The 27,646-nt window shown below is 45.4% G+C and overlaps 1 pseudogene across 1 annotated transcript; it reads left to right on the top strand.

Annotated features, from left to right (window-relative positions):
• The first annotated feature begins 23,411 nt into the window (after positions 1-23,411).
• Positions 23,412-25,182, top strand: LOC308488338 (mothers against decapentaplegic homolog 2-like; annotated as a pseudogene). Its single transcript has 2 exons — positions 23,412-23,655; positions 24,087-25,182. The product of its transcript is annotated as a mothers against decapentaplegic homolog 2-like (transcript).
• The last annotated feature ends 2,464 nt before the right edge of the window (positions 25,183-27,646 follow it).

Below are 27,646 nucleotides of genomic sequence, written 5' to 3' on the forward strand. Positions count from 1 at the left end.
ACTCTGGCACCCCACTATGCTCTCCACATATACAAGCTCCCTGAACCCTCACAATGACCCAGAGAAGGTCGGTATTATTTTCCCCATCCTACAGATGAGGAAACTGAACTGCACAGAGGTGCTGGCGCACAGCTACAAAGCAGTGGCTCCCGGATTCAGACCCAGGCCTGTCTGACTGCAGAACCCCTGTACTCCCCACATCACACAGTTTTGGGTTGGATGTGCTTATCTAAGAGATGTTGAATCATACCTGCCCTCTGGTTACCACAAGAAAGGGGACGTTGGCAAAAGCCTCATCAAACACTTGGTATTTCCTCTCCCTCTTCTGCGGGCTTCCCAGCACCTAGCTCGCTCAGGCAGCACAGTGGACACATAAGAAGCCTGAGATCACACAGCCTGGACCGTCTGCCGAGTCACTAGCTGAGGTGCACGCTGTCCCTTTGCTGAGGATTCCTGGCGACAGCAGAAACCATGCAGGCAGGCTACATCTGAGGCAGTTCCTTCTCACTGATCAAACAAACAAACAAGCAGAGGCCTGATACCTAGAGATGGTTCATATTTGAAAAAGAAGTCAGGCTGTCGGTCTCCACAATATAGGAGTGGGGTGTGTGTGTGTTTCTGTGTCTGTGTGTTGGTATACAAATCAGAGCAAACTTTACCTTACCAGTACCTGGGTTGTCCCTTTTATACACATTTGATTCCTTAGTCCTTGAAAGAGAAGGAGGTAATCTTATTACTCTCTCTTGGAGTCAATGAAACAAAGAGGGTTAAATGACTTGCCAACTCACTCCAATTCTCTGTGCCTTTAATCAGTGGGAGTAATATTTAAGGTACTTGATTAACAAGGTTACTTTGACCAAGGCAATATAATATACGTAGAGCAGTGGCTCTCAATACTGGGGAAGCAAATACCTGAGAACTTGTTAGACATGCAAATTCTTGGGCCCCACCCCAGACCTACCAGAGTCTTAAGTCTGGGGGTAAGACCCAGTAATCTCTGCATTAACGATCCCCCTCATCACTCCCAGATGAGGCTGGTGCTCCTAAAGGTTGAAAATCACTGATGAGGAGAACCCAGCACAGAACCTGACAGGAGTGAATACTAACACTTTTGGCCAAAGGTCACAGAGCTAGTTCATGGCAAGTCAAGGACTCAGTCTCTGGCCTTGTGATTGATTCTAGACAACTTTTTCCTACCTCCTAGGAGAGAGATCTGCATATCTGGGAAGCTTAGTTAAAAGGTCAGACATTGGTGTGAAGTACAGATTACCTGGAAATACTCGAGTTTAGGGCTTGGAAAAATAACAGAGCAGAGCCTTAGGCATGGAAAGCCCCATAGCCACTTCACAGTTTGTCATATAAGACTCTTGTGAAAGTCATTAAGAAGTAAAAATTGTCAGTTATAAAACAAAAAGAAAGTCATGGGGATGTAAAATACAGCATAGGGAATATACTCAATAATATTGTAATAATTATGCATGGTGCCAGATGGGTACTAGGGTGATCATTCTGTAAGGTACATAAATGTCTAGTCACTATGTCATACACCTGAAACTAATATAATCTTGTATATCAACTATAATTGAAAAATACATTTTATTTGTATTTATTTATTTAAAATGTTTATTAAAAACATAGCTAACATACAATATTACATGAGTTTCAGGGGTGCACCATAGTTGTTCAACATTGACAGACCTAAAGAAGTGATACCATGATAAGTCCAGCAACCATCTGACACCGTACCACGCTATCACAATATTACTGACTATATTCCCGATGCGCTACGTTACATCTCCATGACTTATTTGTTTTATACCTGGAAATTTGGACCACTTATTGCTCTTCCTCTTCCCCCCCTTTTAATTTTTCAATTACAGTTGACATTCAATATTATTTTATATTAATTTCAGGTGTACAGCATAGTGGTTAGACAGTTATATAATTTAAGAAGTGATTCCCCTGACTAATTTAGTACCCACCTGGCACTATACATAGTTATTACCATATTATTGACTATATTCCCTGTGCTTTACTTTATTACGTCCCCATGACTATTTTGTAACTACCAATTTGTACTTCTTAATTCCTTCACTGTTTTCACCCAACCCCTCCCATCTTCCACCCTAACAAATCTAGTACCCATCTGACATCATACATAGTTGTTACAATATTATTCACTATATTCTTTATGCTATACCCTACATCCCCATGACTACTGTGTAACAACAAATTGGTATTTCTTAATCCCTTCGCCCTTTTTTACCCACACTTCCAAACCTTCCTCCCATCTGGCAACCATCAAAATGTTCTCTGTATCTATGAGTTTGTTTCTGATTTGTTTATTTTGTTCTTTAGATTCCACATATAAGTGAATCACATTGCATCTGTCTTTTACTGTCTGACCTACTCCACTCAGCACAATACCCCCAGGTCCATCCATGCCCCCACAGATGCCAAGAACCCATTCCCTTCTCTGGCTGAGCAATATTTCACTGTATATATGTACCACCTCCTCTTTAGCCATTCTTTCATTGATGGACACCCAGGCTGCCTCCACATCCTGGCCATTGTAAACAATAGTGTAATGAACATATGGATGTACACATCCCCTCAAAGTAGCATTTTGAGTTTCTTTGGATAAGTATCCAGAAGTGGGATTACTGGGTCCTTCTTTGTTTCTTGTTATAGCCTTTGTTTTAAAGTCTGTTTTGTGTGGTATAAGTATGATGGCTACCCCAGCTTTTATCCCCCCTCCATTTTCATGAAATATCTTTTTCCATCTCTTTGCTTTCCATCTGTGTGTGTCCTTCGATCTGAAGTGAGTCTCCTGTAGGCAGCATGTGTAAGGGCTTTGCTTTCTTATCCTTTCAGCCTCCCTATGTCTTTTGATTGGAGCTTTTAATCCATTTACATTGAAAGTAATTGTTGATAGATATGTAGCTATTGCCATTTTATTATTCATAATGTTGATCTTTTCCCCCCTGTCTTAAAGAAGTCCCTCTAACATTCTTTGTAATATTGGTTTGGTGGTGATGAACTCCTTTAGCCTTTTCTTGTCTGGGAAGCTCTTTATCTGTCCTTTGATTTTAAATGTTAGCTTTGCTGGGTAGAGTAATCTTGGTTGCAGATCTTTGCATTTTATCACTTTGAATATTTTGTGCCAGTCCCTTCTGGCCTGCAAAGTTTCTGTTGAGAAATCAGCTGACAGTCTTATGGGAGCTCCCTTATAAGTTACTAGTTGCCTTTCTCTTGCTGCTTTTAGGATTCTCTCTTTGTCTTTAACCTTTGTCATTCTAGTTATAATGCGTCTTGGTGTGAGCCTGTTTGGGTTCATCTTGTTTGGGAGCCTTTGCACTTCCTGGGCTTGTATGTCTATTTCCTTTGCCAGGTTAGGAAAGTTTTCAGTTATTATTTCTTCAAGTACGTTCTCAATCCCTTGCTTTGTCTCTTTTCCTACTGGTATCCCTATGATGCAAATGTGTTATGCTTGATGTTTTCCCAGAGGTCTCTTAATTTATCCTCATTTTTGGGGATGCTTTTTTCTTTTTGCTGTTCTGATTGGGTGTTTTCTGCTACCTTGTCTTCCAAATCACTGATTTGATCCTCTGCTTCATCTAGTCTGCTGGTGATTCCTTCTAGTACATTCTTCATTTCAGTTATTGTAGTCTTTATTTCTGACTGGTTCTTTTTTATGGTTTCTATGTCTTCTTTTATGCTTGCTGTCTTTTTGTTGGAGTTCTCACGGAGTTCCTGGAGCACCTGAGTATCCTTATAACCATTGTTTTGAACTCTGTCTCTGGTAGGTTGCTTGTCTCCATTTTATTTAGTTCTTTTTCTGAAGGTTTCTTCTGTTCTTTTATTTGGAATGTATTTCTTTGTTTCTCCATTTTGGCTGCCTCCCTGTGTTTGTTTCTATCTCTTAGGTAGATCTGCTATGTCCCCCAGTCTTGGCCAGGAGACCTTACGTAGTAGGTGCTCTGGCACATTCTCCCTAGTCACAGTCTCCGGGTGCTCCAGGAGTGTCCCTTGTGTGGGTTTGTGTGCCCTTCTGTTATAGTTGAACCTCGATTGCTATTGGCAGGTCAGTGGGTAGGATTGACCCTCAGGCTGTTTGGCTGTGGGGTTTGGCCATGTCCATAGCTTACAGGCTGCTGTGCGGGGAGACTGACCCCAGTGAGTGGGATTCACCCCAGCGGGCTCTGGTGCCTGTTGAGACCACCCTTTGTGCGTGCCATTTGTGGGGCTAATTGGGCAGTGCTCTGCTGTGGTCTGAAGCCAACCTCCAGGTATGTTGGTTCTGGGGCTTTTGGGGAGGGGCTTCAGTGCAGGTGAAGGTCACCCACTGCCTGTGACTAGCTGGGGACTACCTGGTAGGAGCTACAAAGTGATTCATGATTTTTCACTGCCTATGCTTAACCTGGAGGCACGTGGGAGAGGAGAACAGAGGATAGCTACCACCAATACCGGGCCTGGGGTAGCTCTGTAAAAAGCCAGGATGCCCCGAGGCCTGCTGACACCTGCTGACTACCTTAAAGTCCAGCCACTGAAAAAGGCTTGTACAGTATGCAAGTTGGGTGACAGCAGGGTCTCAGGGAGTCATTAGAGGGGGAAGAGTTGTGGTCACCAGATTAATGTAGATTCTGTTTTGGTGTCAGTGCTGATACTGGAGCTACTCAGGAAAAGTCTCAGAGAACACTGAGGCCAGTTGTCACCTGCCTGTGGCCCATGGACTCCAATAGTTTTCCAAGAAAGTGCAATTCGGGAAGTGCTGGCTGATCTTGAAGAAAGTGCCTCCAGTGGTACTTGAGTTGGGTGGGGTGGGGGGTCCCAGTGAGTAAGTAGGGTAGAATCTGGCGCTCACCCGACCAATCAGATTCAGATTTGGCCGTATGCCTAGGGGGCAAGCTCAACACATTAAATATGGCGGCTGCTTGCCCAGCTGCACTGGAGAAGCACCCTACACAGGAAAAATGGCAACTGTCCTCCAGCCCTGGCTTTAAAGTCACACACCTCAGCTGGCTCCCAGAATGTCTCTGTATCTGAGTATATGACTATCTCTGTGTGGGTACCTGTTTCCATGTTTATGCCTCAAACAACACACGTGTTGTGGAGTATGTACATCTGGGGCTGTGTTGCAGACACTGTTTCTGAGCGTGCAGTCCTTAGAATATGTTTATGTGTACGTGTGAATATATCGTATTGTAGGATCATGGATGAAAGGTGATGAACGAAACAAACTCAGACCATCTGTGCCTTCTTGTTGACCATCCCTTTCTTGCACAGCTCCACTAACAGGGAACAGATACTTAGGTTTCAAACAATGAAACATTTAAAGGTGTTGGGGCCATTTTACCAGGAAAAAGCAGACAGATCATTACAAGGAAAAGACTGGCTGTACTGTTCATGCAGACAGTAGATAAATCCTCAGCGGGATGGGACTTTAAAAACCCTTTATCTATCAGGTGAGTGACCCTAGGCAGGCCACATACCACTATTCCCATCATCACCCCTATGCTTCAGTTCTCTGAGTCTAAAGTGGGAATTAGAAGAAAAGGTGCCTGTGAAAGTTAAATAAGATAATGCCCATAGCTCCTTGCCCACCGAAGGTGCTTGGGAGATGTGGTCCCTTGTTGGAAAACTAGTGGAGGAGATCCAAGTCTTAGTCCTGGCACTTCAGATTCTTCTCAGACCTGGAAGTAGCAATGAAGGCTCCTGATCATAAGGGTTGCCATATGTCTTTCCAAAATTCTGTCTTGACCAAAGCTAAAGCCTCACACACCATTGCTAAAGATATGCAATTTGGGGATGGACAAAACTCTTCAACCCATGGGGTCCACAGGGGAAAGATAGTCAAAGGTCCTTATGGCGTAGGGGGAGTTAGAAATCACTGGGACAAATCTGCTGTCAAATTGTTTAAAAACCAAGAGAATTTCTCTCACCCACACACACTTGTTTAAACAGCTCTGACAGGGAACTCCAGACTCTGCAACAGTTGGGAGTGCCAAGGCAGAGGATGAGTGGACTGCCCCCTCCTCCCTGGAGTCTGAGGAGGAGCTCCTGGGGCGCTCACACACCCTGAGTGCCCCAGGCATCTAGGTGACCTGCTGAGTCCCTGTCAATACCGCCCTTCTCTAAGGCTGAGCCACAGTTTCCGAGCAGTGATAGACCAGCTAACATTTATTGAGAGCTTCCTATACGCCAGGCTGTGGGCTTAGTTCCTTGCATACCTTATCTCATTTTACCCTCCTGTATTCTCCAGGAGGAAGATCCTAAAAGTTCTATTAGAGTACGCGTTCGACAGGTGAGGAATTTAAGGCCCAGTACAAGGATATTGGGCATTGTAAGAAACGTGCCCAAGTTCATTCAGCTTGTACGTTATGGAGCTGAGAAGCAAACCAGAATCTGTGTTTTTAACCCTATTCTGTAAAGCCTCCCACTTATGAGAGTTAAGTGTCATCTTTTCGATTTAACATTCCCAATTCCCTATCAATAGACCTCGTGACACCTTTTTTATTTTTGGTATTTTGTTTTGTTTGGGGGTTTTAAAATACTTGTTTAAGACCTTGTCGTTCTTTAAATTTTTTTAAAATTTATTTTTCAATTACCGCTGATATACAGTATTACATCAGCTTTAGGCGTACAACATAGTGATTAGAATAGAGGTATGGAAGTGGCCCCAAATTATCCTCGCCTCTTACCTAAAACCCTCTGTGATTAGGACAGAAGGGCAGAACACAGAGATACGTCTGACCTGACAAGCAAGTCATTGGTTTTGACAACATTCATGGCTGATTGTAAAGGCTGCTTCACCAGCAATCTTCTGATTGCATCAGCAGACAACTTCTGGAGACAGTTGTCTGGTGACAAAACAAGATGGGGATGAAAGCAGGGAGTGGTATCTGATTCCTCTTGGGGCTTTACAACACCATGTTCTTTAATAGTCACAACACTCCAGAGAGGTGGCTGTGAGTATCCCCAAACTGAGGCCCAGAGAAAATTTGCTTGAGAATTTGAAAAGAGATACCCCAGCTCAGTCTGGATTTGAACTCAGCACTCTCAGTACTCTCTGACCTTCTCTCACACTACGCTAGAGTTGGTAGCCTCTGGGGGTAGTGGGTCCTTGTTCCTAGTTCCTTCTTAGCCTGCTTCCATCACAGCCCTGTTAGCCAGCCCTGACAATATTCGTCGTCTCCCCTGCTGGCCAGGGGTCCGTGATAGCAGAGTGTGGGGTCAGAGAGGATCCTTGTTGACGGGAATGAGGACCCCAGTCCATGTGTACAACCCAGACCTCTGAGGAGCTGAGAAGCCCTCCCCCGGCCACTGAACTCCAGGCATTGAATTGAGTTCTGAGAACCCCTTTGGCCCTGGAAGAGTCACACTTCCTCCCTCCCACACATGGTAGTCCTCTTGGTCTCTGGGAAATCCCAGGGTACCTTTTGTGTTCAAAGTGGGTGCTCACGAGCCAAATTTTCCCCGAAAGTTGAGTGAGTGAGACAGCATTTAAATTCTCCCTGCTGTAAGAACTCTTGTATGTCTTTCCATCTGCTTCCGGACAGAAATATCACGCGGGAGAGTGTGTTTAAAAGCCTGGAATCGGGAGCCAGCCAGACATGGGTTCGAGCCCTGGCTGCGCCACTTGCTGGCTATCTGATTTGGGGCAAATTCCTTAAGCTCCCTGAGCTTCTAAGAGGAAACAATTACTAACCAACAATGACCCTGCAGCAATGTTGTGAGAGTCAAGTAAGATAACACATGGAAAGTACTTAGCGCAGTGCCAGGCTCAGAGTGGGCGCTCAGCGAGAGTGGGGGCTTGAAATGGAACCCTGCCCTCTGTCAGAGGCACCAAGCAGTCAGCAAAGGACCTGGGAGCAGCTCACCTGGGCCGGGGATGGGGACAGGAAGGAGACCAAGAAAAGCCCATTACTGAGTCAGGGGGAGCTGGAGAAGGGACAGTGACTCAGACAGATGAGCCCATTCGAAGAATCTGCCGAATATTAACCACAGGAAGCAGATAGGAACTTAGGTAGAAGGGCTTTTCCATAGTGGAAAACCACGGGCAGTGTGCTAAGGACGGGGAAAGGAAAGCCAGGGTGGGCAGGGAGAGGAAGGACATTACTACTCAGGCTAGAAGCCACACAGGGAACCATGGGACCCAGCCTCTCCCATGGCCCCGTGGAGCAAGGTCACCAAGGCTGAAAAGAGCAAACTGCTTGGGACGCAGGATGGGGCCTGCTTTGACCCCAGCAGAAAGTCCCCTGTGTTTTAATCCCAGACACTTCCCCCATGGTCTGAGACTTTGCAGAAGCCTAGAAAGAGGAGGAAGGAACTCGGGTTGACCAAGCCTCCTCTGTGCCCAGGGCCAGATTATATGAAGCTTTATCCTGGATGACTCTCTGGTCCTCAACACAACCCAACAATGAAGGAAGTAGCACCCGAATTGTATAGCTGAGGAGCCTGCAGTGAGAGAGACCTCATCCGGCAGAGAGTCGCAGAGCAGGGATTCAAATCCAGACTCATTGCACTCTCTAATCCATGCTTTTTCTTCCATGCAGATAGTACCATCCTTAGGCACTGGGCTGTTTACATCAAGTTCAAGTTCGCACTTCCGCCAACTACTAGATGTATGACCAGACAAGTCACTCATCTCTCTGGGCTTCAGTTTTCCTCGCTATAAACCAAAGAAAGTAGTAGTACCTACTGCATAGGGTGTTTTGAAGACTGAAGGAGCTAGAGCCAAGCCTGACGCAATGTCAGCCCTTGATTTGTGGCAGCTGTGAGCTTGTATTCTTCTTAAGAAAAACCTCTGCTCAGGAGAGTGGAAGAAAGCACGGCTGGCTGTCCCCACCCATGGAAGCTGTCGTGGAGAGAGTACTGGGCTTGGCATCTAAAGACCTGAGTTTGGAGCCCAACTCTATACCTTACCAGGGCTGTGTGACCTTGGACAAGTCACTAAACCTCTGAGCCTCAGTGTCCTCGTGTCTAGAATGAGGAGAATAATGCTACCAACTGCACAGGGTGCAGGTGAGACATTGTGTATACAGCAGCACCTCGCATGGCTCAGAGCGGAGGCAGGCACTGGAATTCCCCTGGGGCCAAAGGGGCTGATCAGCTGTGGGCAGTGTGAAGGAGAGGAGGGGCGTGAAAGAAGCTTCTGATGCCCAGAAAGATCCAAACTCCTACTGCAAAAGCAAGGTGGGCATTTCCCCGTCACAGAGAGACTGAGAGGCAGCTGGAGGAACGATGAACGGAGCAGACGTTACGGGGCTGGGGTCTTTACCACACCTTGACCGGGTCTTTCAGTCACCTTCTGCTCAAGATGGCCACCAAAGAGTTGACCGCCCACAGAGACCTTTTAGCTGTGTAACCTGGGGGTGGGGGCGGGGCGGGTGTCGCTCACCCACTCTGTTCCTTCTCTTTTGGGTGTCCACAGTAGGCGGAAGTGAAGTTCACAAGGCTCCTGGGTAGGAGGGATGACAAAGAGAGATAAGCCACTGGAAAGGAAAGAGGTAGAAGAGCTCAGCCAAGAACTGCCCAATGGGGCATTCAGTGGTGTCTCCCTGCCTTTCGCCCTGGCTGGGGGTAGGGCAGGAGGACTTCACAAAAAGGTATGATTGAGAAGAACGAAGCCACAGAGACCAAAAATAGCAGGAGTGTCAGGCAGGGGAACCCTTTGTGGTTGCAGCTCTGCCTCCACCTAACCGCACAGAGGGAGCAGAGCTGCTGCAGGGAAAGGTGGGGGTGGACAGCTGCTCCTTGGCCCTCTTTTCCCTCCCAGCTCACGCCAGGTAGAAGTGGAACCAGCATTAGATGGGGATAAGTGGAGCATGAAAGATCTGGGATAATATTCCAGTTGTGTTTCTTTCCAGCTGCGTGGCTGTAGGTAAAACTTAACCTTCCTGAGCCTTCATTGTCTCGTCTCTGAAATGGGATGATAATACCTACCTCACTGAGTAGTTGGGAGGAGGAAATACAACTACACAAATAGTACCTACTAGTATATCCCAGGGTGCATGTTATTTCAGTAACCTTCACAACAGCCCTGCTGCGTGGATGCTTTTATCCCCATTTACCAAGAAGGGAACAGTTCAGAGAGGTTAAGTGATTTGTCCAAGACACAACTGGTAGAAAGCAAGCTAGATGTCAGACCCCAGGTCCACGGGGCTCTCTTCATGCTTTAGAGCCTGGCATGAGGTAACTGAGATGTAGTGATTCATTCGCCCCCCCCCCAAGGCCCTCTCCCTTGGTCCCTACTCCATCCTCAGTGGCTGCGCCACCTCTGGGCTCGCGCCTTGGCCTTGGTCTGGGACCTGGGATTCCTGGTGCAGATGCTTGCCCCAGAGGCTGCCAACAGAGAATCCCAGGAGTGTGATCGACTTACTCTTGACCCCACCTGCTGCTGGCTAGTGATACCTCAATCTGTCCCCCCGCACGCCCATGCTGGTAACAGGTACTCAGGGAGGTAATTTAGCAGGAGGAAGTGGGTCACCCAGAATGAACTGTATCCCTATCTATGATCTTGAGCCCAGGTCTCTTTCAAGGTGGCTTCTTCTATCTGCTGTTGTGCTGAAGTGTGAGATTATGGTTAAGGGGTGAACTCCAAAAGGATGGAGCTGAAGGTGCTGAATCCAATGGCACATCAGGAAAGTTCATTCCAGGGATCATGCATGACGCTGACCCTCCCCTGGAGCAAGCAAGCAGCCGCTGGTCTTTGCCCCTGACTCGTTGCCTTCCCCAGACAGCATGTTGGGAGGATGCTTTGCAATCTAGGAAGAAAGGGAATGGACTTTCCCCACCCCTGCTGTATACTAGGAGCTGCAATAAGAGCTTGCCATGAGTATCTCCATCTCAGCAACCCCGAAGAGCAGACATGATGTTCTCCCAGGAAAAAGACAAAACCAAGGCTCAGAGAAGTTTGTCAAAGGCCACCACTGGCAAGGCTGTCTGACTTCAATGCCAACACTCTTTCCTTTACACGAGGACTACAGTGAATCCATCTGATTCATCTGGTTACCACGGGAAGCCAGTGCTGTCAGACCGCCAGACTAGGGTAAGCAGAAGCCCACAGAGTGATTTTCTTGTCAGACCTTTCTCTAGACCTCAGTTTCCATTCTATCTTGAACCACAACATGTCTGTACCCACGAGTTCTCTATTTCACAAATGGTTTACTGCACGCTCACTATATCCAAGGCCCTGTTCTAGGGGCTGGGCCAGCGTAGAACATGAAGAAGAATGACAGCCTGACCTCAGAGACCTTAGTGGAGAAGATAGGTGCAAGGCAAACCGTGACCATGGTCTCAAAGGAGGTGCCAACGAAATGCCGTGAGGAGTTCAGAGGACACAGATGGAAAGGGCAAGAGACCCAGGTCAGGTGTCTGATCCAGAGCTATGACCATCATAGTTAGAAGAGATCTTAGAGATGGTCTGATTCAAACTTCTTTTCCAGATGAGGAAACTGACACCTGGGGAAAGAGAGTTATTTGCATAAAACCGCAGGTAACTTACTGGCATCAGCAGAGCCAGGTGAGGACGCAAAATTCCTGACTCCTCAGGCACTTCCCGGGAACTATCGCAATTTCATTCACGACCTTGACCTTGACCAAGACTCATGGGTGATCTAATAAATGGAGCCCAAGTAGCTCAGGATGAGTCTATTGTCATAACCAGAAGAACTCAATACCCTCAACAGGCTGATCTTCTGTATCAGGGAAGATTCGCTTCAGCTGCACAAAGAAACCCAAAGCATTCCCAAAGGGGTTGGAGTAGGAGGCCAGGGGTCTGAGTTCTAATTCTGACTTAGCTCATCACTCACTTACACCTTCACCAAATTACACCCTGTCTTTGGGGTGAGAGAGTATATTTCAGTCCACAGAAATATGTCAAAAACCACAAAATTTAACCTAGTAAACTTGAAAATCTAATGTTCTTTATTAAGCAACAGGGCCACATCCCATCTATTAGGTTGTTGCAAAAGTAATCGCAGTTTCAATGCTTAAAATAATTACAAAAACCTCAATTACTTTTGCACCAACCTACAACTACAGGCAGTGTTCCGAGGGGTTGTACAAAATGGAAGATTTTTATAGGAAGTAGAATTGGACAAGGATGCTATTAACAAAAGAAAAGACAGGATTATTTTTAGGCCAGGACATTATCTTTCGCTGGAGGGAAGGGGAGAGGGCCCATTGACAGATTACCTTGTAGTTGCTTAACCAGAAAATTCCAGACTGGTTGATTAAGATTACATTTCTGGTGAAGGCGGAAACAGCAATTAGGTCGGATATGAAATCTTGGCTTAGTATCATGGGCATTAGCACAAGTGATGCCATTTGGGGCCTGTGGTTTTGTCTTTAAGAAGGACACCATGAAAATTAAAGGGAGAACATCCCAAAATGTATGTATAGATAGTCTTGTACAAGGCTCAAAGAGGTACGTTATCAACTTTTGAACAGTCAAGAAAGCTTTAGCTACAGCACCAGATTGGAAACAACCTAAATAAGCATTAATTGGGAACTGGTCAAGCATGGGCTACCTCTAAACAGTGGAATGTTCTGCCGCTGTTAAGAAGGAGGCCACTTTCTGTGTGATTATATGGAACAAAATCCAAACTATGTGACGTACTATGAGCAAGGGATAAACCCAAGTGCACAACATGAAATTACATGTGTGAAACCATATGCGTTCAGATTTGTATATTCATTTGTGTGTGTGTAAAATTCTTCCAGAAGGACATGCAACTGTCTCCAACGAGAACTGGTGACGGTACAAGCTTTTCAAATTTTGTACCAGCAAGGGTCTACAGTAAGAGATACAAAAGGGAGAACTTAGTGACAAGTATTTAATCATGGGCCCAGAGAGTTTCTTTCTCTAGACCCTAATGGTCCCTTAAAAAAATGGTCCCACTTGATAAACCAGCTGAGGCTCTCCACCTGGTTCAGCCCTGTCCATAGTTATTGTTACCGCTGCCATGCAGGGTCTCTGGTCCAGCTCCCCGCAAGAACGCAGGACACAGTGAGACCAAAAAGGAACACCCACTGAGCCATAGATAGGGGAGTCATACCGCTATATCCTCGCTGGCGGCCGGGTTGGAGACACAGGAAGCAGGAGCCACACGATCCACAATCTGCCATCTGTTTCTCTATCAACCAACCAACCTCACTTGCTAGCTGCAATCTATGCTTGCTAGCTCAGCTGCAGCAGTTCTATCCGTGGCCAATGGCTCACTGGTTACAGCTGACGGCCAACAAGTCACAGCAGACGGCTATCTACTGCCCGAGCCAGCACCTGTCCACATGAGGCTGAGAGCCTGGAAATGGCTCTCTGGGACTCTGTCCCCACACCGCTGTCCTCAGATTCCAGGTCTGGCCAGCGTCCATGACTCAGCTCCCTTCTGACGCGGCCCTTGTGAGGACAAGACTCCAGATGCTGAGGAGAAGGAAAGAACCTGAGAAGGAGACCCTGAGTCTCGTTGAGTTGGACTCCTCCTCCTGGGATTCAATAGTAAGCTGCCCGTCCAGCTTACTATTCCTCTCATGGAATGAATCCTTTCCTCCAGCAGGCAAGATACTTCATAGCCATGTGACCATAAGCAGCAGCTCTGGGCTCACAGCCCCAAGCTCAGCTACCTGGAAGAAAATGATCACTTACTCTCAAGTCCGTTAGAAAATCCCCAGGGTGTGGCAGCATGGCAAGTGTCCTTGGTCTAGCGGGAGTCACATGCCTGCTTCTGCACCACTCAGCGTGCCTAGAGGAGCAGGTCCCTCCATCATTTCCAGTTCAGGTATAACCTCCTCTGAGAAGCCTTCCTAAACCCTCCTGATTAAGCTCTTACTGTTTTGAGGACCACTCTCTCTCCTCATAGCACTTGTCTGAGCTCCACTGTTGCATGTGTTTGTGCGATTATTTGGTTAAAGTCTGTCTCCTCCACTAAATAGAAGCTCCATGAGTGCAAGTACCAGAATGGTTTTGCTCTCGTTGTATCCATAGCATTTGGCACACAACTGGCACATAGTGGCAGGTAATGGAAATAGGGGGTTCAAAAGCATAATGACAAATATTATGGTATGGATGCTTTCAGTCCTGGCTACATTTCCCAGTTGACTATTAAGAAAACAAGAAAATTCCCTGAAAGTTTTTTTTTTTTTTTTGACAACATGCATTCTCACAAAAACTTTGGTCCTGGTACCCAGTCACTTATTCAACAAATATGGATTGAACACCTCTACATTCCAGATACTGTTCTGAGTGTTGGGAAACAGCAATGAGCAACATAGAGCGAAACCCCCTTCCTCGTTGGGGAGACTGACCAGAGATAAATGACTATGGGAAGGGTGGGAGCAGGGCTGCAATTTGGAAACGGGTGGTCAGACAAGGCCTCATGAGAAAGTGGTGTTTAAGCAAGGCCTTCAAGGAGGTAAAGAAGTGAACCAGATGGCCTTCCAAGGAAAAAGTAAGTATTCCGGGCAGAAAAACTGACTCATGCCAAGGCCCTGAGCCAGAAGCATGTCTGCAAGAACTATAAGAAGCCAGTGTGCCTGAAATGGGTGAGACAGAGAAGTCCAGTGTCAAGCCCAGGGAGGAAACAGAGCAGATCTCTGCAGCGACTGGGAGGTCGTTGGTTTTTATTCTGAGGAAGTTGGAATTTTTGAGCAAAAGAGTGATATGACCTACATTGTGTGTTAACAAAAGTCTTTCAGCTGCGTTAGTGGGCAAGGACAGAAGTAAGGATATCAATTAAGAAGTTACGGCATAAGCCAGGTGAGAGACATTGATGTCTTGAACTAACGTGGTGGAAATGATAAATGTTGTCAGGGTTGGATATATTTTGAAGTTAGAGTCAAAAGGACTTGCAGATGGATGGAATGTTGGTTGTCAGAGGAATAGAGGATTCAAGGATAACTCCAAGGATTTGTAGATGAGTGACTCAAAAAGAAAGAAAATGGAATTGTCATGAACTGAAACAAGCAAGAATGCAGGCAAAACCGGTTAAATGGGGGATGGAGAGATGGCGGGGGGGGGGGTATCAGGAGTTTGGTTTTGATTCAGCCGTGCTTATATCCCTTCCACATCTGACAGAAGATATCTAGCGCGATACACAAGTAGATGGAGGTATCTGGACTTCAGGGGAGATGACATTCAAGGGAGATAACATTTGGGAGTCCTAGGTTTAACCCACCTATGAAAGTGCCAATATTCAACCATTTTGATCTACAACATGGGGATTTGTGCTTATGGGTCAGACTAGAGACAGTTGTTAAAGCCGTAGCATTGGATCAACTCACCAAGGGTTGGATGTCGGCATCTAATAGACATAGGTCTCTTATATGAGATATAAGAGACAAGGTCCATTGACATCCCTGGCCTTCTTCACTGTTAAAATGCTAGGAAGGTGAGAAGCAACCAGCAAAGGATACCAAGAAGACACAGTGACGTAGGGGTGGGGCAATATGATACCAGGAAAATATGTTATCCTGGAAGCCAAGGAAAGAAAATCGTTCAGGAAAGAGGGAGTGAGCCCGGGAGTCAAATGCCGCTGAGAAGTCAAGTGAATGAGAACTCAGAAAGGACCAGTGGATAGAGCATGGCTCACTGGGGTCCCTGAAGAGAGTTATTAAGATGGATTCAAGAGAGAACGAAAGAAAGGAACCGGACACAGTGAGTATGGACAACTATTTTCAGAGTTTACCTTTTCCTTCATACCAGGAAGGGCTACTATATTTGAGTCTCAGTCAAGGGACTGAAAAGAGAATACTTGTAATCACACTATATACATACGAGCAAAATTCAGATAATTAACTTCTAATTCCTCCTCACCAGCAATTAGTGAGCCTCTTAGCTAAGAAAAACTTTTTTCTATGTGTAGAGCTCACCCAGATCCTTCTTCTCTGTCACCCAAAACCTAATGAAACTTGAATACTAGTCTGAGCTGGGAAGGTCACTTCCATGTATCAACATGTTTAGTATTCATTACAAAGATTTATCAGTCTTTCATTGTGCAATTGTTCAAAGTCCCAATTTTAAGCAGAGTTCTTACTACCTGTATTTCTCAAGAGGGTTGCTTGTCTCCAGGAGGCTTGCAAAATAGCTGCTATTATCTGGAAAGACTTCCGTGGTCCCACAGCTCCCTCTGGGAGCTTAGTAACAACACCAAGGCCTTCATACTTCAAATACCATGCCCTTTCCACTATGAAACACTGATGGCTTTTGAACCATTCTTTGCGATCTTTGGGGAGGTAGCACCTGCAATGTAACTGACACGTCTTCCTATAGAATACTCTGTGCTCCAACCTTGCCTTCCCCGAATCTCCAGATCAATCATGGCAGCTAGCAGGTGAAATGGAATTTTTACAACCACAGGAAATGATAATTACTTAAACCATTCCATCTTGGAAGAACAAGGGACTCAATCACCCCAGAGAGACAGATGTGGTCCAAAAAAATCTGTTAGATTCCTGCCCCAAATACTGCCCATTGGGGCTGATAGAATTCATCCTGTCAATAGTGGAATGTGCAGACTGATAAAAAAACACATGTAATCAGTATCAGGGCTGTTTGTCTGCTTGGTTCTTTTTTAAAAGGTCATTGTTTAAAGGGTAGCCCCCTGTGGGAAAGAATGCATGAGAATTCTGTTGAATTTTTCAAGCCTGTGACATTTAGGCATCAAACGATATTTGAAAGTTCTCTCTCTTGGCTTCTGTCTCTAGCTTTGTCCCGTTCTCTCTTCTCTCTCTGCCTCCCTCTGATACTTTATAAGGGGGAAAAAGGATTATTTAAATAATATATGATTTTTAAGGATTATACATGATATTAACATTTTTAAGTTATACAGGAGATTTGAGATTTAATAAATTCCTCTTATAATTTATTATAAGGAAAGGTTTGCTGTTGCTTTGTGGACCAGGCTGAGGGATAGTTCTAACTCACCGGCCATTTACAGAGATTCAGTGATTTGTAGTGGGAAAAGCTCAGAAAAAAGTCTATTTCCTAGCTCCACCCTGATTGGCTAAGAGCTCTTAGTGTAGCCTCACTTCTGCTTCCTTGCCGCCACATTCATACCTATAAAATAAATATAATAATACCTGGTGTCTTAACTAAGACACTTTTGATTGTAAGTGACAGAGGAGTCAATTCCATTTTTCATGTAGCACAGTGCTTGGCAAATAGTTGATGCTCCATAAATATGTGTTAAATGAGTGAATAAGCATCTTAAGGAAATAGGAAGGGTATCAGAAGAATCCTGGGACACCTCATAGCATCAAAGATAAACCTGGACATCAGAGCGTCAGGAAGATCAGGAATCACCGGCAGCTGGTGGTGATCTCAGAAGGGGTTCATGGCAGAGTGGGGGCAAAGACTGAGCCTGCCGGTTCCTCCAACCATAACTTTCCTGCACCCCTGGCAACGCTGGAGGTGTAGCACATGTGTGTGTGTAATTAAACAATTCAGGCCCCATAGAATGGGCTATGTAAGATGTCAAAAGCTAAAAGGGATGGAAAATAGAAGTGTCTTTTCAGGTTCAGTTCCAATCAAGATTCAGAACAAGCACAGCTACTAATCCCTTCCCCAAATCATCTCCAAAGGAACCCAACGGAATTAGAAAAGACAGACTGAAAATGATGAAAAACTATTGGGGGCTGGGTATTGTTTTGAACTGGAGGGTAAGGTGGAAGGTGATGGTAGTTTTGGCCGGGGCAGGAGGCAGCCCAGCCCAGCGGTGGAAATATAAAAGAGAGGGGGAAATAGTAGGAATTCTCTCCTTACTTCTCCCCAGTCACATCTTTGGAAAAAATCCATGGAGACTCAAACTTCTGGTCCAGGTATCCTCAGCAGTAAAATCAGAACACTGTAGGAATCCTGTATGTAGGAGAGTCTGAGGCAAGCAGATGGAGTCACGAGCCTCTGGAGGTGACTTCCTCTCTCGCTCTATTTGAACCTCCAGGGCTGTGAAATTACAGTGTAAGGAGTGTGTCCTCCTAAAGCTGCCTCTCCCTGGGCAGCAAAGGGTTAAGACCTGACCTAAGGGTTGGTTTTTTCTGATGTTTTCTGGTGCTTGGGACTCCACCCTAAGACCCACCTAAGACTCACTGAGCTTATTAAAATTGAAACAGATGGGGCCTGGCCTCTCACCACAAGCATTGCCCAAAGGAGTTAACAATATTCCCAGGAAAAATGAACTCACAAGCCAAAAGAACAACTCAGGAGCACAAACCGTTCAGTAGAAAATAGAGTTGTTTTCCTGGGACCAGAGGCCAAGATTGGATGCAGGGCTGGGATCCCAGCATGTCAGGAAGCAGGGGAAAGAGAGCTGGTACTGTTACTGAGCAAATACCTTATGTCAGTTACTGGATAAGCTGCTACTTAAGGCGCTTGCCTAATGCTTTCCTCTATCCTTCAAACTTGTACGACCACTTTACACGCGAACCTGAGGCTCAGAGAGGCCGAATGGCTTGTTGAAGGATGCCGTTTGCAAATAGCACCGCTGGGGTTTTGACCCAGGCCTGAGCTCCTGAGGGTCCATGTTCAGGTCACCTCCTAGTTGTATGAACTTGGCCAAGTCACATAACTTCTCTAACTTCAACTCCCTCTTCTGTAGAACAGGGATAAGAATTGCACCTAACTCATCAGGTTGAGGTGAGGATACAGTGAATTTAGAAGAGCTCCTGTCACTTGCATTGTGCTCAAGAAAGATTGTTTGCTGTTTTCATTATCTTCAGCTATCTGCTCCTTGCCACGCTATGTTCTTTTGGTGTTCTTTTGGTGAAATGTAACAACTCTCTCTTGTTTCAATAACAACCAGGTGGGATAATTACTCCTGCCTCTTAAATAGGACAAGGCCGCCCAAAAGGTCTAGAAGGGAAGAAACAGAATGAGTTCTAAAATCAAAACATTAATTCTTAGCGGGGGAAGGAGGGAGGGCTAAAAGTGAGAGAGTGAGCCCTCGCTTAGGAAAAGAGACCCTTCCAAGTGCCCAGAAGGACACAGGCCTTATCACAGAAAGGGTCTTCTTCCTAAATTCTATTTATCCAGAAAAGATCACAGGCAAAGACTGAAATAATAAGCATTGAAGAGTGCTTTCTTAACTAATAAATACCAATGCAATGAAATATGAAACCCTCAGAACTTACTGATACAAAGGCATTAAAAGACAGAGAGAGAGAGACAGATTTGTGAAATGGTTAAATACAAAAGGACAAAACAAAATGGAGGGCTGACCATGATGCAACTCTGGGAAAATAAGGCTCTCTATGAGTAACGATAGATACAATGAGGTGAGTTAATGTCTAGGGAATATGGGTAATTTTTAGAAACTTTCTTTGAAGTTATAGTTCTTTTAATAGAAATGTAAAATATTGCGAAATGAAACTATGTTGTACATTTATATAAAAATTACACCAGTGCAAATCTAATTCATTTTTCTTTTGCAGAAAATTAGTCAGAAACACATATAGTCACATAGATTTATCATACCCATATGAAAATACAAAAAGTCACCTACGTACACACCCATAGAAACTTACAGAAGGTCAAGTGGATTTATAAGCATCACCCAAATGGGAAGCTATTGTTAATCAAAACCCCTAAATGACCGACAGGAGAGGACCTACAACGTGCCAAGTATTTTGCAATAGTTTCCTATAAAATCCCCACACTATCCCTACAAAGGACGTATCATATTCCCATTTAGAGATGGGGGAGTGAGGCTCAGAGAGGTAAAGTGAGCTGCCCAGCATCACACAACTTGTGGATGTGGTTTCCACCTCATCATACTACGCAGGCATCACTAGCAGGCACAGTTGGAAATAAAATCAGTGACTTTGCAGGTTTCTCTCAATCAACCACAACCGCTCATAACCATCTCTGCAAGACAGCTCATCTCCCGCCCTTGTCAGAGGTGTGACTCCCTCTCCTCCCCCGGCTGGGCGCTCCAGAAGGGCAGGCAGTTTGCCTTTCTCATCTCTGGCACTGGGCTTGGCCAGAGCAGCAGCGAGAAAAAGATGGGCAAAAAGACAAGAATTTCCAAGTCCTCCATGACTGCTCCCCATGATGCCGAGTTAGCATGAAGGTGCCCGGGCCACACAATGGTAATCACACATCTGTGGCTTTGAGGGGTAGAAATGTCATTTTAGCCACAGACTCTGTCATCTGTGATTGATAACTGATGATTGCTATGAGCGGAAACTTTGAAGGAAGGAAAAAGATCATACCAGAGAAGATATCAAAAATAAACATGATGAAATATTCCTCAAGAGCCTGGAAATTATGCTGGGCGCACAGCATTGCCAAATTAAACATTGAATAAATATTTGTTAAATGGATGGATGAATTCTGATTATTTCCTGAATCCACACAATTTTGGCTTAGTAATCCTACAGGCGTATCAAAATCAATATGCCCCAAACTAAATTCATTATGTTTCCCTCCCTCCTCAAACCATCTCCACGCCCTGTCCTATATCCCCTCTTACAGGTGAAGAAGGCTTACCCAACCAGAACCTAACTGTCACCCTAACGCCTTCCTCTCACTCACCAGCCCCATCTCGCCAGTCATCGAGTCCCTGGCAATTCTCTCTGTCAAGTATTATTAAACCCCTCTGTCTCTTCTCCACCCTGGAGGCCACTGTCGTGGTTAAGAGGCAGCAGAGTGACTGAGACCATAGGCTCAGGAGCCAGACTGTCTGAACCACCATATGCCAGCTTTGTGCCCTTTGGGAAATCACTCAGCCCCTGGACCCTCAGTTTTGTCACCTGTAAAATGGAGGAAATAACAGTACCCACCTAAGTGGATAACTATGAGAATGAGATGGGGCAAGGAGGTCCCCTTCCACCTGACTTAAGGTCCTAATGATTAGTTTTCTTGTTTCAAGTCCTGACCCCTTCTTCCCAGAGCGGTCAGAGGACCTAGGCTGAAATGCATGTTTGGTCTGTCACTCATGCGGTCTAATAGAAACAGCCCGCTTTGTGGAGTCATAAAATCCTGGATTCAGATTCCTGTGTTCCCATGAAAGCCAGCTACGTACTTGGATTCTCTCACATCCTCAGTTTCCTCCTTCCCAAACACCACCCGACATGGCTGCGTTTCTCCCCCACGGCCCCTCCAGTCTCCGGTGACCCAGGTGACTCAGGCTCTCAAGCACGCCTTCCCACAGGCTCTTCCTGCTGCCCGAGCTACCTAGGAACTCATTCCTAAAGACTTAGCTCCTCTCCCAGGGCCGCCTTGGCTGGCCTCTCCGATTAGAGCTGAGTCTCCATCTTGGCTCTCCTTCGTGCCTTGTTTATTGATATTTTTCTCCCCTCTTCTTACTCATGTGTCTATCTCTTCCACCGGACAGAGCCTATGACTCAGTGATTGTGGTTATTCATCTCAGGATACCCAGACCTAACACTGTCCTCAATCTGAGAGAGGCAACATAAATTTCTTGATGATTATTTTGACAGCACCTACTATTAGGTGTGTCTTCTCAATTTAAAAAATATTATGAATATAGATTTATGGTTTAGGACTTATTCCATAATTTTCCAAAGGATGGGTCACCTCGGTCATGCTGCTGTACCTGTGCCCATCTCTGTGGCTATTTGGCTGCACAATCCGATTTGAACTTAAGATTCAAGTAGGTATGTCACAGAGAAGAAAGTACGGTCTGACTTATGACAAGCCTCTATCATACCAGGACGCAGAAAGCATCACCCAGGCACAGATGGTATGACCCATACCTACATTCTTACCACTCACCTAGGAAGATGAGTGTGGATGGTGATATTGGAAGCCAGTGTCTGGAAAGAAAGGATCTGAGTAAACTTGTGAGTTAGCTAGGCCTCCCTTGGTGCATGGGACGGGAACTCTGCTCAAGCCAGCTTACACACAAAAGGAAAATAACATACATGCATAGGAGTATCTCTGGGAAACCAAGAGCAGAAAAGCAACTGCGTCTTGGGACAAAAGGAAGCAAGGATTTGAATGAATGCTGGGCTTTCGTCTTCTCTTTGGCCTCTCTACTATAATGCCTTCAACCTTCTCTCTCTAAAGACCGGCTTCTTCCTCTTGCTGCTACTTCCCAGAGTGGGAAATCAGGTGTCAGTGAACTTATTGCTTCATAGGTAAGAATCCAGACATTGAAAGGGAGGCTGCATAACTCTCTTGGCTCCAGATATAAAAGTCCCAAGAAAAGAATGCATTGACCCAGCCAGAGTTGAGTGTTGACTCACAGACCAATGAACTGTTTCCGGGGGCTTGAGTCCCATTGTGACCCAGCTGCTCCCACCATGGACAGAAGAGAGGGTTAGGATTACCAAAAGTGATGTCAACCAAGACCCCGTAAGTCTCAGGGGAGAGAATCAGCATAGAAATAGCTCTCAAAAGCAAAGGACAGAAAGGTGACTGTGCTACCTGCATAACAAGCATGAAGAGAATGTGTCCAACATTCAGATTCCAGGGCCCCAGCTCTCCAGGAGTCTGATTCAGTAAGTCTGGGCTTCAGGGCATTCAGCGTGGTTTAAAAAAGCATCCAGGTAATTCTGATGCATTGCCAGATTTGGAATGCACTGGCTTAGCTTGTGTTTCAAATTCAATTTTATGTCTCTGTTTTAATCATTTCTGTTTGGGGGTGCATTACTCTTCCCACTTTCCTTTCTTGATAATTTGTACCCCTTCTGGGTTATTTAAGTAGAGACTTAATTCCTGTTTTTTCTTCGTCCTCTCTAATAGAGGCCATCACGAGCAATACTTTTTCCTGTAAGTACCGGCATGGCAACATCCCATAAATTTATATGACATGCTGTGTTTATATCGTTGTTCCTTAAATACTCAGTTCTGAATTGCTTCCCTCTCTGTGGCTTTATTTAGGAGTGCTAACTTCTATGTGACTGGATAACCTCTTCTTGTTTGTGAGATTTATTCTTAATTTCACTGAACTGCAGCTTTAGGATACGGAAGGCAAAATGTTTCTGTCTTTTCTTATTGAGTAAGTGTCTTTGTTTCCTAGTAAATGATATATTTCATGAAGAATCTATCCAAGATTCTTTGTGTTGCAAGTTCAAGATTTGGGTGTTGCTACACTATCCCTCACCCCCATCAAACAACCATCCTTAATATGTTTAAACATGTAGCAAGCAGGGATGTGGGCACTCACCTGAAGGGAGGAGAGGCTGCGGCGGGCCACACATCCCTACTGGTTCCTTCCGAAGGGCAGCACTGGCTAAGGGGCGGGGCGGAAGGTCAGACAGCCAGGACAGTGTTTCAGTTCTGCCTCCAATCGCCCATTCCTCTCTCCCCTCCCAGCCTCTCATCCCAGTCGGAAGAGGAAGGAACAAAAGGTCCTAGACCCCTGGCTCTGACAGGGCAGACCGGGAGCCTGGGACCAGGTTAGATAAAGGAGGATGTTTTCTTAGTGTGGATTACTGTCTTTGGTAAGAGCATGTCATCCATCTTGCCATGCACTCCACCAGTTGTGAACAGACTGCTGGGATGGAAGAAATCAGCTGGTAGATGGATCTGAGGAAGCAGGTGGAGGACAGCAGAATGGACAGGAAGAATGACGTGCGACAGCAGTTTGGTGAAGACGCGAAAGAAAACAGGATGATTAGGATGAGTTTGAGAAAGCTGTCACCACTCCAAACTGTAATATTAAATGTGTCACCATACCAAGCACTTGCTCTGACGTGTGGGGACTGAGTACACTAAATACAATAGATTAGTGGGATACAACAAGCCTTTACAGCTTCTTAGAACAAACCAAGTCTCTCTTTTTTTTAAAAAAAAAAAAAAAAGATGTTATTGGGGAAGGGGAACAGGACTTTATTGGGGAACAGTGCGCACATCCAGGACTTTTTTCCAAGTCAAGTTGTTGTCCTTTCAATCTTAATTGTGGAGGGTGCCATTCAGCTTCAAGTTGTTGTCCTTTCAGTCTTAGTTGTGGAGGGCGCAGCTCAGCTCCAGGTCCAGTTGCTGTTTCTAGTTGCAGGGGGCACAGCCCACCACCCCTTACGGGAGTCAAACCGGCAACCTTGTGGTTGAGAGGACACGCTCCAACCAACTGAGCCATCCGGGAGGCAGCTCAGCTCAAGGTGCCGTGTTCAATCTTAGTTGCAAGGGGCGGAGCAAACCAGGTCTCTTGACGATCGTCTTCCGGTTGGTATCTCATCAAAAAGGACGGGCACGTGTTGTACACTGTTGATTATGGCTCTACCCTGATCTCCACAGTCATCAGGAACTCAAAGCAACTGAAAACTGCAACTATGCTTTTAATCTTAAAAAGGATGACATACTTGGACGTGTAAACCCTTACTGCCACCAGAGAATTGAGACACTAGTTTTGCCTCTAGTATTACTGCTATGGCACACAGCACGACCCCCTCTGCATGATTGTACCCACTTTACTCCAGAAACACTAGCTTCCCAGGGGGATTTGAGCTATGGAGTAATTACATCCCAGAAACGCCACCTCCTGGGTGTGTCAGCAAAGATGGAGAAACAAGTGATCAACGGCTAAACCAAAGAATGGATACAAGATCTCGGGCAAAACTATCTCCTGCTACTCTTTCCCCTGCTAATCACAGTTTGGATTTACACCCAGTAGTGACTCAGAACCTTCATTTTGGGGCTCAGTAGCATCGTAGGAATTAAACCAGAGAGTTGGAGACACCACCTTTCATGCACCACCGCCCTCCCTCACTGTAGACAGCTTCAGAGATCCATTAAATTCGGAGAGGTTCTGCTTAGGTTTACTCCCGAACGTCAATCGAAATGCTACCATAGAAATGACAAGAAGACATATAGGAAGAGGAGTGCACTTATATTACATAGGTAGGGAAGTGTTTGCCGAGTGCCTAAGTGACAGTGCGATCTTTGTGCAGAGCCCCAAATGCAATCAGACATACAGCGGGCACCCTGCAACAGTGTGTAAAATTCCACCAGGCTGTGCTCTGAAGATGTACAACAACCGGGAGTTTGCTGCTCTTCTAGCTCAGTCTGTTGTTAATTGGGGTTTTGAAGCTGTGTCCCCGCGAGCTAGAATGTGGACCCTACGAACAAATTTTGTGAAAGTGTGAGGAGCAGAATACCGAAGGCAGATGGTAACGAGCACTCTTTGCTGGATTGGACTTCATCCGAACGGACCTCTCCTGTGGTTGGACAAAGTATGAACGCAGATGGGATCCCTTTCAGTGCGTTGCTCGAGCATGCCATAAAGCTTTGTCACCAATCGAGCGCCATCAAAAGACAAGACTTAATGTAACAACTCTTCTGTCATAGTATTTGTGTGCAGTCCCACGGACTGTTGACCATCCAAAAACTCAAGCTAGAATATAGCACTTAAGGCCTCATCAACTAAAACACCTTGTGGAGTCAGTTTCCTATATTAGAACATTCGATGGAAAAATGAGTGTCTAGAAATACTCTCCCGGAGAGGAGGAGATTTTAAAGACTTACCGATGTCTTGCTGGGCATACAACTGACTGTCCCAAAGGATTATTAATAACAGTAGTAGTTATGTGTGCAGGTAATGTATCAATGACCCAGTATCACAGTATTGTGTCGTTTATATACATTTTTAGTTTGCATGAAATAACAAGTGTGTGTGTGTGTGTGTGTGTGTGTGTGTGTGTGTGCTGTTTCTTAATTTAGGTAAGCCTTTATAAAGTTACAGCACCTGTTCTGTTATTCCCACTTCTCCATTATTTTTATGTGTCTTTTAAAATATATAATATATATCAAGATTTTTGAATTATCATTTAGAAGCAGAATTCCCTTGTAGAAAAATGAATTTTTCTGCCTTTTATCAAAAATAAACTCTCGGGGGAAAAAAGGTGGAGGGGAAAAAATGTATCAGGCTGTGGTGAAAAGAGCAGGTCCTTGGAATGGACTCCTGGCTGTGTTTCTAATAATCTCTGTGCAAACTTGGACAAACGATTCACCTCCTCCAAGCCCATTCCCTCGGCTGGAGAAAGCATGAGTGAAGACAGCCATGCACTGGACATCAGTAGCATTAGTTATGCAGGGTTTGCTCTGCAGGGTCAACCAAGTTTATTTAAATGAGCGACGATATCAGAAGGGTTTTGAGAAGAGGATTCAGGGCTCAGTATCCCAGGGACGAATCACAGCCTTTCAATGAAATGGAGCTGATGGGAGGTGTGAATATTGTTGGTGGAAGTAAACACAAGGGTTGTCTCTACTTAGCTGCTGTTTGACCCTGAGGAGAATATGAGCATTAATACATGGGCATCTTTCTTCTCCCTTTTCCCCTGTACAACTCTTCCTTAGTTTTAAAAACTTGGCTCAGAGTCAATTCCTCCAGGAAGTATTATTGCCCATCCTCTCCTCTGCCCTCATTTTGGACCACTGATTCCCGTACACACGGGAATGGGGAAGTGTTATCCCCTTGGTCATTACCCACTTCCTACCACTACACTCTGAGCTTCTTAATGGCAAGATCTGGGAATTATTTACAGGAGAGTAATCAAGAGAGAGCAGGATACCTGATACGCAGCACCAGGTATTAAATAGAATAATGTATTGAAGAGGATGCAGAGAGCACACATAGTGTCACGAGGATGTGGAATGAAATATTTCTTCAGCAAATATTTAAGGAGCACCTACTATGTGCCAAGCAACGACATATAGGAGAGAACAAGAGTGTCGCGATTCCTCTGGTGGGGAACATGGACCTGAAACAGGCTGGTGTGAGAGGGCTCCAAGCGTGGGTGAAGTAGAGTCCTGTGAGAACACCCAGGACTGGGCACCTGTTCTTGCAATGGGAAGTCGGAGAGGCTGACTTTTAATATGGCTTTTGACACGAAGCTCTAAAGATTTGGGGTTAGGGATGCAAAGAAAGAGAACAGAGAAAGGACTGTTCCAGGTACAGGGAACAGCAGGTGAAAATGCCAGAGACATAGTGAGTGCCAGACAAGGAGTCACGCTTAGAATGGCTAGATGTCAGCGGCTGGGAAAGGAGTGGAGAGAGAAATGAGCAGCACCAGACCAGATAGGGACTTGTGAACCATGAATTTGGAATTTAAAGCAAGAGGGACCCACTGATGAGTGTGTACAGGGAACCTCATTGAGACATGACGGTGGCCCAAACGAGGGTGCGGGCAGGGGAGGCGGGTATGAAAGGGTAAAGAGAGATGTGTAGGAGGTAAATGCATGCACTTGTGGATGGATAGCCTATTGGGGGAAAGACAGAAGGCCAGGTCCAGGGTGTTTGGAGACTCGGGGATATCATCCACCGAAAGGAAAGCAACACGTAGGGAGATGAAGGTTTTGGAGACCAAATGGAGAAGACAGTGAGTTCAATTTGGGCAGGTCACATTTGATGCGTCTTTGGTTCCCCTAAAGGAGGTAATGTTCAACAGGCAATTGGCTGTTCATAAAAATAATGGCATCACTCCATTTAGCTCTCACCATAACCTTAGGAGAAAGGAAACTGAGGCACAAAGATGTCAAGTAACTTACCTTGTCAAGGTCACATAGCTACGAAGAGGCAGGGACAATTTCATACCCAGAAATTTCGGTTCTAGAGCTTATATTAGGAATCTCAAACTGGATGTATGAGTGGAAAGTCATCCACACATGGATAGAGGTCCACTGAAACCACAACAATGGAAGTAATTGCCAAAGAACAGAGTGTCCAGTTGGGAGAACTGAGGGCATCAA

Source organism: Rhinolophus hipposideros (genome assembly GCF_964194185.1).
Source record: "Rhinolophus hipposideros genome assembly, chromosome: 20".
Lineage (NCBI taxonomy): Eukaryota > Metazoa > Chordata > Mammalia > Chiroptera > Rhinolophidae > Rhinolophus > Rhinolophus hipposideros.